Here is an 11,004-nt window from a genome sequence, read left to right as displayed (position 1 = left end):
TAAAAATTGACATGATTGGACTCAATGGAAAGGAGCAATACGAGCTGAATTAGAATCTCTCAATAAAAGAAAAGTTTTTGGATCAATCGTTATGACTTTTAATGATGTGAAACGTATGAGATATAAAATGAATTTTTATTCGAAAAAGAAAAAAAAAATGAAGTTACAAGGTAAAGCTAAACTTGTAACTCAAAATTTCTCTCAATGACCATGAATAGATTATGAGAAAAACTTATTCTCCTGTTATGGATGCAATTACTTTTAGATACTTAATCAGTCTAACAGTTTCTAAAAAAAATTAGAAATGCATCTCATGGATGTTATTACTACTTATTTAAATGAATCACTTGATAGTGATATATACATGAATATCAATGAAGGGTTCAAGGTATCAGAAGCATCTAATGCAAAACCCAAAGAAATGCATTCTATTGAGTCACAAAGATTTTTATATGGGTTGATACAATAATATAACTAATTAAGTGATAACTTAAATGCGACGATTTGTCCCGATTACTACATCTGATATTTCCATTATAAATTTACCTTTTCCGTTCCATTAGTTTTCACCACTTCTATACTCAATTCCCAAATCCAAAAGATTGTGAAAATGCTTAATCCAATTCTAATCCTTATCCTTATCCTGACTGTCGTAACAATCATTCTCCTTTTCCAACTTCCACAGGATGAATCTGTTTATTTCTACTATGGTCTAGGGATTATTGTACTTATAATCCTCCCGTGTCTTTATATTGCTATACGTACTGATATCCACAGTTTATAATTTTGGTGTTGTCATTGGGCTTTATATTTTCTCTTATATTTTGGATCTCTTTGCCTTTTTATTATCCTCCCGACCTCTAGTAAGGCGAGTAATGGTACAGAATTCGTAAGTATGGAGTTTTGAATTAATTTAATGTTCTAAACAAGAAAGAACGTAATAGCACGATTTGATTTGTCAAATTACCAGAATCACTGAGAATAGAACTATCAAGAATATATTTTCTTGATATGTTCAGAAGTCAATTTGAATGAAAGAGTTATGTCACATGGCACGTGATGAAGATATGATCTGTGAATCATCACGTTCCATTTGAAACTCAGCATGACTTACTGTAATATAATCACGTTGATCAAGTGTCATTATATTATACTAACTCATGCATCAGTTCCCAACATTACTTCAACATCATTCATATTTTAAGTTCGAAAGTTTACAGAATATAGAAACTAACAGTTTCTATATGATGTAACACTGATAGCACGAAGAGATTAATGATTTCGGATAAGAATAGTTATAAAAATTTCTTCAGAAATATGGAGGATATTTATAATGAAAGATACGATGATATCTTGGAATTTCTAATATCGAAGGATGGTGAAGAAAATTTGTCCGCAAGAGTTTGGAGTCAGAAGCAAGGTATTCGCTAAAGATTTCATCAGAAACAGAATCATCAGGATTCTTAATGTACAAGCTTAGTTTCTTGTGATTTGTTCAAGGACTCCTTCGTAGTTTGCTCAATCAGTTTTCTAGTTCTAACTTTTCTGAGCTTTTCTAACATACTATACTTTATCATCAAACTTCCGATAATTAAGGTAGTTTATGGTTGTCTATGGTTTCTGCTGCTTCATCCAGCTTTTTCAACATTCAGAGTATTGATTTATGACTGAATGCTTTTCAGAATTTCAGAATGAGAGATCATAATTCTAAGAGATAAATGTCATACATATAACTGTTGATGTAGATATGCTGTGAGTTTTCAAAGTACTGATTGCTGACTCCCGGTAATTGATACGGCAGTTCTCATTACAAGATGCGGATGAGTATATGATAGGGTTTCGATGAATAAATATAATGATTTGTCAGAGAGATTTAAGCCAAGAAGCAACGAGGTTGCTGGTACGTCTGCTGGTAATATGGTGAAATATAAAAGAATTCTCCGGTATCAAAAGGGTAATCGTATATATCAGGTTTTATAGTAAGGCTACTTCGAATGAAAAGTCGAAGTTGACCTGCTGGAGCTGTGACAAACTTGGCTACTTTGAAAAGGGATCGCAAAGTTATTTTTGCTAATAAATGTCAAAGGATCTAACGCGGCTACGTTTTAAACTTTTACTCAATTGTCGAGAGTTTCTTAGGTGCATAACTATATGCATAAATCTTTTCTTCCGTAGATGAAGTGCGGTTGATTCATCCTATCGACTGAGGTGTTTTCAAGAATCATGAAAGGTTTGAACGCAGATTGTAATCGTCAAGATACTAATGAAGTTTAGAATGAAATCAAGTGGCAAACTTGAAGAAATGTTTAGTTTCATATGTTATAATAAAATGATGATGATAATCTTATTATTGATATAATAATAATAATAATAATAATACTAGTTATAATAATTTTAATATTATTCAGGATAACAATAATATTAATATTAATAATGATAATACAATTTAAACAGATTATATTTTATATACATATTTTATATTAGTAGTAATATTGCAATAATAACTATAAAAAGTGATAATAATAATGTTAATGTATCAGTTTTATTCTATCTTGTAATTTAATATAATATAATATTATTATTTTTATTATCTAATGTCATTTATTGAATAGTTAATATTTATATATATTCTATTTATTTAGAGTCATATAAAGACTCATAATATATATATATATATATATATATATATATATATATATATATATATATATATATATATATATATATATATATATATATATATATATATATATAATAATTTATTTATTCTAATTATTATTTTTACATATTTAATTCCTAATGATTTATTAACATTTTTATTATTCCCAATACTTACATTTATATATGTATATACTTGTACATATTTATTTACAAATAGTTGTTCGTGAATCGTCGGTAATGGTCGCAGGTCAATTGAATATATGAACATTGTTCCAAAATTTTCGAGACTCAACATTACAGATTTTGCTTATCGTGTCGGAAACATATAAAGATTAAGTTTAAATTTGGTCGGAAATTCCCGGGTCATCACATTGAGGACCCGTTTGGACAACCTTCATTACTTGCTTACTTTCCGAGTCATACTTACCGCTACTTTATCATTGTGAGTTATAGCATTCCCTTTTTACTTTAACTTATTTTGGGAATTGAGAATACATGCGGATTTTATGTTTTACATACTAGGCACGAGTACTTAAACTTATATATGTGTGGGTTATACAACGGCATAAACATTCCCTTTAGCTCGGTAACGTTTAATCATTGGTTTTTAAACCGTGAACGTGAATCTTAGATATGTATCCATAGGGTTTGACATCCCCACTCGAGCTAGTCGCACTAGCATTTAACGAGTGTTTAATACTTCGTAGATATACGCACTTTCCAAGTGTACTTTCAGGGGGTATAAATGTTGAGTTAGTTACCAAGTGCCCACGGTTACATATACTTTATCATACTGTTTTGAAACGCTCTTTGTAGCACTGAAATCTCGTGGCCTACCGTACATACTGTTATACTTAAACTATAGCTCACCAACCTTTGTGTAGACGTTTTTAAGCATGTTTTTCTCAGGTGCTTAAGGTTATTTGCTTCCGCTGTCGTGCTAGTCTTGCTGTAGACACCCGCTGCTCTAGAGTCATCACCGCATGAACTGTTTATCTTGCATTCAAACTTTAATACATTTGAAACTATGTTTTGTAACGACCTAAGGGTCACATATATTTATTCATGCTTGCTATTCGTAGAAGCATACTGTTGGTGTAAAACATTTGATGTCGATTATGACGTCACCTTTTTATCGTGAATGCAACTTCTTTTATTACAGCATATAGTACTTAACCTTGTAATGATCCTGTTGTTGATGATTCGTAAACGATGGTTTTGTACGGGGCATCGTATTTGGTATCAGAGCATTGGTTGTAGGGAATTAGGTTGCATTAGTGAGTCTAAGACCGACCCGAGTAGGATTCACTAATAAGGCTAATCTACAACTTTCTAGTTTACTTGTTTTCGCTGAACTTACTGCATGCTGCTGCTTACTTTTACTGCTATATGTCGTATGCTACTACATGTTTTCACTACTGCATGATATTACTCACTTTTGATGGCATGCTACTTTCATACGATTCGTTATTATTGCCATGCTACTTATTGTTATATATGATTTAAACTGTTGGCCTAATACGTGCTTGCTTTATGACTTACTGATATGGAAAAATTTATTTTTCCTTGTTCAGATGTCGGATACTCCACCTGCTATCATTTTGGGCTGTTCAGACTCGTCAGCCACCCCACCTGCTGCTGCTGCCGACACACCGATCCCGCTACCCACGAGTGACCCCGGCGCTTCATCTTCCGGGACTAGCAGCCAGGCGCCTGCCCCAGTGGTTACTTCTAGCGGAGCCCAGGACCCTTCGGAGATTCCAGCTCCATCTGCCCCCGGACCCTCAGGATCACAGCCCCGCTCCGGTGAGATTGTGATTCCCGCGGAGTTCGGGGAAGGTCCTTTCCGTAACCGGTATTGCCATTGGTGCCAACGCGCCCCTGATGGACGTCTCATTCCGATCGGACCCGCTAGGTACAGACAGATGATGGCCGCTCAAGGACGGCCAGTTCAGCCACCCATACAGCCACCACATGATTCGGACGACCCGTCATCCACTGATGCTTCATCCGACGACACCTCCTCAGACGACTCCAGTGATGATGATGACCCTGCTGATGTACCTATTCAACCACCCTCCACCCCGCCGAAGAAGCGGTATCACTTCGACGGTACCATCATTCTGGGGATCAACGGAGGACGAGCCTTCACTGACGTGTTTGGTCGACGTCGTAGGATTACTGCTCGTAAGCGGCTTGTGCCGTATCCTGCCGACCCACAAGTGCGTAAGGCACCCCATTATGTACTGACTATTTCTGGAGCCGGAACATCTGCACCCCATTATGTAATGTCTGCACCACCGGCACCACCCGCACCACCAGCACCACCGGCACCTCCATCACCACCTGCCCCACCATCTCCCACTGTCGAGGAATTGACAAGGGAGGTGGAGACCCTCCGAGCTCGAGTTGCTGAGCTAGAGGACCAGATGGCCCATGTTATGGACATACTTCACCCACCTTCACTGTAGGGCTTTTGTATTTAGATTTCATTATGTAATCTAGTTGTAGTTTTATGTTTCACTTATGTATTGTACAGACTTATTTAGATGTATGAAACTTATTATTATTAATGGAACACTGCGTTATTTAATTCTTGCACGATGTTCTATATACGTTACTGTATGATAATTCTGTGGTACTTGTACCTAGATGCGTTACTTAATAAACATGTGATGTGTTGATTCCATGTTGGTTACATATACTGTATTATTATATGTTGAATGCTGGATTTTGACTTGAGTCAAAAATTTTGTTTAGAACACCATGGCTAACGGTCGATCCACACCTACTGCTGCTCAAATTGAAGAGATGATCCAAGAACGTGTAGCCGCAGCCATTGCGGAAATGCAACCCCAAGCTCCACCGCCACCGGTTATTCAACCCGTTCGAAATGGGTGTACTTACAAGGAATTCCAGAGCTGTAAACCACATAACTTCAGCGACACTGAGGGACCGGTTGGTCTCTCCAGATGGTTCGAGAAACTTGAATCAGTATTCCGAGTTAGCAACTGTTCGGAGGACAGCAAAACTAAATTTGCTTCTTGCACGCTATCTGACGGCGCGCTCACGTAGTGGAACACAATGGCACGGGCACAAGGCATTGATGAGGCTTATGCTATGCCATGGGAAGAATTTAAGTGTGCCATGATTGAGGAGTATTGTCCGAGAACCAAAATCCAAAAGATGGAAATGGAATTCATGCAGTTAAAGGCCGTTGGGAACGACCTTGATGGTTACAACAGGAGATTTTTGGAACTAGCCCTGATGTGTCCGACAATGGTCACCCCAGAATTCAAGCGAATGGAGAGATACTTCTGGGGACTTGTCATAACCCGAGCTTAACCATAAGGACGAATACAATAACATATGATTTCATCGCGAGGTATTGACCTCTATATGCGACGTTTTTCAAAAACTGCATTCGTTTTTACAATACAAACCATAACTTTTATTACAAATACAAGGTTTAAACAAGATAATAATGATTATCGTTTAGCGATAATCTTAGACTTACAAACTTTACATGTGATAATAACAATACGACTTCCAACATATTTTACATTACAAATCCTCCGATATGCAGTTTTATTTTTGACACAAATATGCATACTCAAGATCTTGCTTAAATTCAACATGTTGCAGCGAAAGCTTTTAGTTATCACCTGAGAATAAACATGCTTAAAACGTCAACATAAAGTTGGTGAGATATAGGTTTAATGCCGGCAGCGTTATAAATATAGACCACAAGATTTCATACATATACGTTTTAATAAAAATATTCTAAGTTGTTGAGCACTTGATAACCATACTTAACATTTAATCAACGTCGCATATTCCCTTTATTATGAAATCTTACTACATCGTACCAAGTGTAGTCACCGAAACGAAGTATTGTGCAACCGTTGAATACTGGTCGTCCAGTCCGGTTGGGGTTGTCAGGCCCGATAGATCTATCAACAGGTTTCGCGTTTACAATACCTCATGTAAATAATAGTTACCAAGTTATATGGAAGTATGCCAGTGGTACAACTCAACGTAGAATATATATTTTTAATCACTTGTGTCCATAACGTAAATCATAAAATGCATGTATTCTCATCCCGAAATATTTAGGGTTTAAAAGTGGGACTATATACTCACTTTTGCCTTGAAGGTATTTATCACGACTTGGTCTCCGATAGATATCACGAACCTAACCATATATATAATATATCAACATATTTTCTTTTTAAGTAATCGTTACATATATATATATATATATATATATATATATATATATATATATATATATATATATATATATATATACTTTTAATACTTTTAATATTTTCTTAGTCCGTAGTTAGCAGTCCGATGTTAGTGGTCCACAATTAGTTACTCAATAAAATAAATAAAGACCCTATCGTATTCGTATTGATCAGAATTAATCTTGACCCATGGTACCATGTTGTCAAATGACGTGTTGCGTACATAAAGTACCGTGTTGTCAAATGACGTGTTGCGTACAATTATGAGGTCTTATGATTAATCTTCTCGTGTTGTTTACTGGTGGTCCTGAAATATATAAAATCAAATCATAAGTAAATATATATGAAATATCATATTAATTAGAAATATATGATTAATTTAATTTTTCTCCAAATATTTTCGTAGCTAAACTAGCTTCGCATACCCGATCTTGTTTTAGTCGTAGTTTCTTCATTACAACTCCGTTTTTGTTGGTTCAACTTGCCATTTCCTTGGATCGAGTCAAATTTTAAGAATATGAACTGAAAATACCTTAGGTTGTATTCAAAATCACAGGTTATAGGTCAAACTTTGGTGAAACTTATGAAAGTGATCATTTTCCATCATAAAAACAACATTTAATGATCATTTTTCTAAAAATACTTACACTTTGAGTTAAACCATGAAATTTTTATGTGTTAACATATTCATAAGAAATATCATTTTTCCAGAATATGAACTTCCAATTCAAAGCTTAAGATGGTTTTTAATTATCCAACCCAAAACAGCCCCCGGTTGCACTCCGACGACGTAGATTCAGTTTTTAAGGTGTTCTTTGTAAAACCAAGTTATATCTTGTTAAGTTAGCATATCATTATGATATATTACAGGTCTTGAAGTGTTTTAAAAGTCAAGTTAGAAGGATCTTTTTGGTTTGCGAACAAGTTTGAAATCATTCAAACTATGTTCTTGTTGTTAAAATTTTATACCACAAAATAAGATAGCTATATGAATATGAATTGAATAAGATTATGAATAAGGTTACTACCTCAAGTTACTTGGACAAAGTTACTATAAGAGATGAGAAAAATCCTAGAATCAAAAGAGTGGTGGAGTTGGATTGAAAGGTTGGAAGTAAACTTGTTTACTTGGAAGGATTTTTGAAGTGTTCTTGAATGGATTTTCTTATGATGATTAAGGGTTGTTTTTGAAGCTAGATCTTCATGGTTATTTGCTGATATTGTGAAGAACACTTAAGGTTCCTAAGAGTGTGTTTTTGGTTAGAGAAAATGTGTAGTAAAAATGAAAATGGAATGGAGTATAAATGGTGGTGAAAAGATGTATAAATTTGTAATATTGTGCAAAAGTCTTGTAATATGCCAAATTGATTAATCATGCATGCTAAGATCCAAAATTTGCTGACTCATGGCTGCTAATAAAGTGATTTTGATGTGTATATACCAATAGTAAATACGTATAGAAGCTGGGTATGATACGGGTACATATACCCTAGATATACGTATAAAAATCTTGAGAAAACGGAACGAGGATTCAAATATAGCTATCTTTTGTAAATATACTTATATTGTTTTATGTATATAAATCCTTTAAAAGTGATAAAATACATATCTATACGATACATGTATAAGCATTATAAGTTTTAAGTATTTAAGTCGAAGAACGTCACATATAGTTATCGTTTTGAAAACTTAAGTTAGTAGTCTCAAAATATACTTATAACTCATTGTTATTAGTACACAATGAGATGTTAAAACATTCTTAGATCATGTTAAATATATAAAAATACATATATATACACAAACGTATAATTATCGTATGTTATATAGTTCGTGATATCATCGGTCAAATTGGACGGTCAAACGTTGTGTAAAACTCTTTTCAAAAACATAAGTCTTAACAATTTAGATTGCTTATCATGTTGGTAAAGTTTAATTTATGTAAATATTAATCTTATAAGTGTAAAACGATCGGAAAAATCCGGGTCGTTACAGTACCTACCCGTTAAATAAATTTCGTCCCGAAATTTTAAAGTTGTACCTATTTTGCGTTCTCGGGAAACAAATGTGGGTACTTTTGTTTCATCTGATCCTCTCGTTCCCAAGTAAACTCGGGACCTCTTCAAGTATTCCAACGAACCTTAACGATTGGTATGTTGCTCTGCTTGAGCCGTTTAACTTCACGGTCCATGATTTCGACTGGTTCTTCTATGAATTGTAGTTTCTCATCGACTTAGATTTCTTCAAGAGGAATGGTGAGATCTTCCTTTGCAAGACATTTCTTGAGGTTTGAGACGTGAAATGAATTATGTACTCCGGCGAGTTGTTGTGGTAACTCGAGTCGATAGGCTACCGGTCCGATGCGTTCGATGATCTTGAACGGGCCTACATACCTTGGGTTCAGTTTACCCCCTTTTCCAAAATGTATTACACCTTTCCAAGGTGACACCTTTAGCTTAACCATGTCACCGATTTGAAACTCTAATGGTTTCCTTCGGACATCTGCGTAGCTCTTTTGGCGACTACGGGCTGTTTTCAATCTCTCCTTGATTTGTACTATCTTCTCAGTCATTTCGTGTATGATCTCGGGACCAGTTAATTGTCGATCTCCTACTTCATTCCAACAGATAGGGGATCTACACTTCCTTCCATACAGTGCTTCAAATGGTGCAGCTTTAATGCTAGCATGATAACTGTTATTATACGAGAATTCTGCTAATGGTAGATACTTATCCTATCCGTTTCCAAAATCAATCACACATGCCCTGAGCATGTCTTCAAGAGTCTGAATTGTTCTTTCACTCTGCCCGTCAGTTTGTGAATGATATGCGGTGCTCATATCCAAACGAGTTCCCAGGGCCTCCTGTAGTGATTGCCAAAACTTTGATGTAAATCTACTATCACGATCGGATATAATGGAAATAGGTATTCCATGCCTTGAAACAATTTCCTTTATGTATAATCGTAATAGTTTCTCCATTCTATCTGTTTCCTTTATAGGCAAGAAATGTGCAGATTTGGTGAGATGATCAACTATTACCTAAATGGTGTCATAACCCCAGGCAGTCTTAGGTAACTTTGTGATGAAATCCATGGTAATACCATCCCATTTCCATTATGAGATTTCTGGTTGTTGAAGTAACCCTGACAGCTTCTGGTGTTCTGCTTTGACTTTGGAACAAGTTAAACATTCCCCAACATATGTTGCAACATCTGTCTTTAAATTAGGTCACCAATAATGCGTCTTAAGATCTTGATACATCTTTCCAACTCCAGGATGTATCGAGTATCTTGTCTTATGTGCCTCGTTCAATATCAACTTCCTTAATCCACCCAACTTTGGTACCCAAATACGGTTTGCAAAATATCGAATTCCGTCTTCCCGTATAACGAGTTGTTTCCCATACTTCTTCATTATTTCATTTCCTATGTTTTCTTTAGTAAGAGTTTCTCGTTGAGCCTCTTTGATTTGTGAGTTGAGATTCATGCGAATTTTTATGTTCATCGCTCGTACTCGAATTGGTTCTCGTTCCTTTCTGCTTAGAGCGTCGGCCACTACATTCGCTTTCCCGGGATGATAGCGAATCTCACAATCATAGTCGTTTATCAGCTCAACCCACCTACGTTGCCTCATGTTCAGCTGTTTCTGATCAAAAATATGTTGAAGGCTTTTATGATCAGTAAACACAGTGCATTTAACCCCATATAAATAGTGTCTCCATATCTTCAATGCAAACACTACTTCTCCCAATTCTAAATCATGCGTCGTATAATTCCGCTCGTGAATCTTCAATTGTCGAGATGCGTATGCTATAACTTTCTTCCGTTGCATAAGGACGCAACCAAAACCTTGTCGCGAAGTGTCACAATATATCTCAAAATCATCGTTCCCTTCAGGTAACGATAAAATAGGTGATGTAGTCAACTTCTTCTTCAGTAATTGAAATGCACTTTCCTGCTCAGAAGTCCATTCGTACTTCTTCCCTTTTTGCGTTAACGCTGTTAATGGTTTAGCTATTCGGGAAAAATCTTGAATAAACCTTCTATAATAACCAGCTAAACCCAAAAATTGGCGTATCTGCGTTGGTGTCTTAGG

The sequence above is a fragment of the Rutidosis leptorrhynchoides genome, chromosome 2, assembly GCF_046630445.1.
Source record: "Rutidosis leptorrhynchoides isolate AG116_Rl617_1_P2 chromosome 2, CSIRO_AGI_Rlap_v1, whole genome shotgun sequence".
NCBI lineage: Eukaryota > Viridiplantae > Streptophyta > Magnoliopsida > Asterales > Asteraceae > Rutidosis > Rutidosis leptorrhynchoides.
Note: the sequence above shows the minus strand (reverse complement) of the source record.